General features: G+C 37.2%; 1 protein-coding gene across 1 annotated transcript in view; it reads right to left on the bottom strand.

The window, feature by feature from the left end:
• The window catches only part of SGCD (sarcoglycan, delta (35kDa dystrophin-associated glycoprotein)), a 720725-nt gene that overhangs the window by 655131 nt on the left and 63241 nt on the right, over positions 1-2353 (bottom strand). The window lies entirely within an intron of this gene.

Below are 2353 nucleotides of genomic sequence, written 5' to 3'. Positions count from 1 at the left end.
AAAGAATACAACCCTGTCGCACACCTTTCTTAATTTTAAACCATTCAGTGTTCCCATGTTCTGTTCAAACAACTGCCTCTTGGTCCATATACAGGTTCCTCATGAGCACAATTAAGTGTTTTGGGATACTCATACTTCACAATGTTGTCCATAGCCTGTCATGATCCACACAATCAAAAGCCTTTGCATCGTCAATAAAACACAGGTAAACATCTTTCTGATGTTTTCTGCTTTCAGCCAAGATCCATCGGACATCAGCAATATTATCCCTAGTTCCACGGCCTCGTCTGAATCCACCTTGAACCTCTGTAAAGTTCTCTGTCAACGTATGCTTGTAGCTGTTTCTGTATTACTTTTAGTAAAACTTTACTGCCGTGGGATATCAAAGAGATTGTCCGATGACTTCCGCATTCCATTGGGTCACCTCTCTTTGGAATGAGCACAAATATGGATCTCTTCCAATCAGTTGGCCAGATAGTTGTTTTCCAAATTTCTTGGCAGAGATGAGTGAGTGCCTCCCGTGCCGCCTCACTTTCTTGAAAGATTTCAATTTGTATTCCATCAATTCCTGGTGCCTTGTTCTTTGCCAATTCCTTCAATGCACCTTAGACTTCCTTCAGTATCATTGGCTCTTGCTCATTAGCTACATCTTGTAACGGTTGAACATTAACCATTTCCTTTAGTTACAGTGACCCTGCATATTCCTTCCATCTTCTTTTGATACTTTCTACATCATTCAATAATTTTCCCAGAGAATCTTTAAATAACGAAAGTCAAGGCTTGAATTTTTATTTCAGTTCACCCAGCTTGAGAAATGCTGAGCGTGTTCTTCCTTTTTGGTTTTCTGACTCCAGATTTTTGTACATTTTGTTTTAACATTTGGCTTTATCTTCTTGAGCTGATCTTTGAAATTTTCTGTTCAGCTCTTATACCTCCTCATTTCTTCCATTTGCTTTAACATCTCTACCCTGGAAAGCAAGTTTCATTGTTTTGAGAAGGAAAATTTTCTGGGCTGAGAGGGCAATGAAATGAACTGGCTGAACACTGAAAAAGCATTGATTAAATACATGGAGACCAGACTTTGGTTTGATTCCTGTTTCCATTAATATTATTTAAGTAGTTTAAGTTTCCTGAGAATGGGTTTTTGCATGTATAAAATAAGGATAAAACAGTATATAGTTTAGAAAGGGGAGTAAAATACAAAAAAAAAAAAAAAGATATTTACAGTAATAAATATATGTACTGAGCACTTAATAAAATGCTAACTGGTTTCCACAGATTCTGTTGATAAGGCAACATAATCTATTCTGTTGTTGTTGTTGTTAGGTGCCATCGAGTTGGTACCCACTCATAGTGACCTTATGCACAGTAGTACAAACCACTGCCACCTGTCCTAAGAAAAGTCAATTACTCTGAGACAGGGATATGGTAAAGCAAGTAAATTTTAATGTATAATGGCTATATAGGAGGCAGGGTGACTACATGCCCTCCAAAGACTGCCTCCCAGAGGAAAAAGGAAAAAGAAGATTTATAGTGACTTGGGGTTTAGGTCGGAGGACCTTCAAAACTTCTTCCTTATTCTTCTTTTCTCAAGTTGTTCTGATTCCTCAGGGGAACTTCAGGAACTTCTTTATTTCTAAAATAGCCCTCGGGGTCAGTGTTACATACTGATTAACCTAAAGATAAGTAGAGACCAAGGTTAGTACTAATGGCCTCTCTCCCTACAAGATGGAGTCCTATTAGCTAGTTTCATCTTCAATCTTGTTCAATCCTAAGAAGAATTGTGGGATGACATAAAGAGTATCAAACAGGAAGAAAGCAAAAAGTCATTAAAAAGACAAGAAGGAAGGAAAAGTTTAAAATTGATGTCAGAAGAGACTCTGAAACTTGCTCTCCAGTGTTGAGATGCTAAAGCAAATGGAAGAAATGAGCAGGTACAAGAGCTGAAAAGAAAATTTCAAAGGTCAGCTCAAGAAGACAAAGTCAAATATTATAAGGAAACGTGCAAAGATCTAGAGTTTGAAAACTAAAAGGGAAGAACATGCTCAACATTTCTTAAGCTAGGGGAACTGAAGAAAAAAAAAATTCAAGCTTTGACTTTCATTATTAAAAGTAATGAAAGGAGTCTCTTGGAAAATTATTCAATGATGCAGAAAGCATCAAAAGAAGATGGAAGGAATACACAGAGTCATTGTACCCAAAGGAAACTGTCGATGTTCAACAGATTCAAGAGGTAGCATATGATCAAGAGCCAATGATCCTGAAAGAAGAAATCCAAGGTTCTTTGAAGGAATTGGCAAAGAACAAGGCACCAGGAATTGATGGAATAAATTGAAATCTTTCAAGAAAGTGA

This window comes from Chrysochloris asiatica, unplaced genomic scaffold, assembly GCF_000296735.1.
Source record: "Chrysochloris asiatica unplaced genomic scaffold, ChrAsi1.0 scaffold00057, whole genome shotgun sequence".
NCBI lineage: Eukaryota > Metazoa > Chordata > Mammalia > Afrosoricida > Chrysochloridae > Chrysochloris > Chrysochloris asiatica.
Note: the sequence above shows the minus strand (reverse complement) of the source record. Positions and strands in the feature narration are given on the sequence as shown.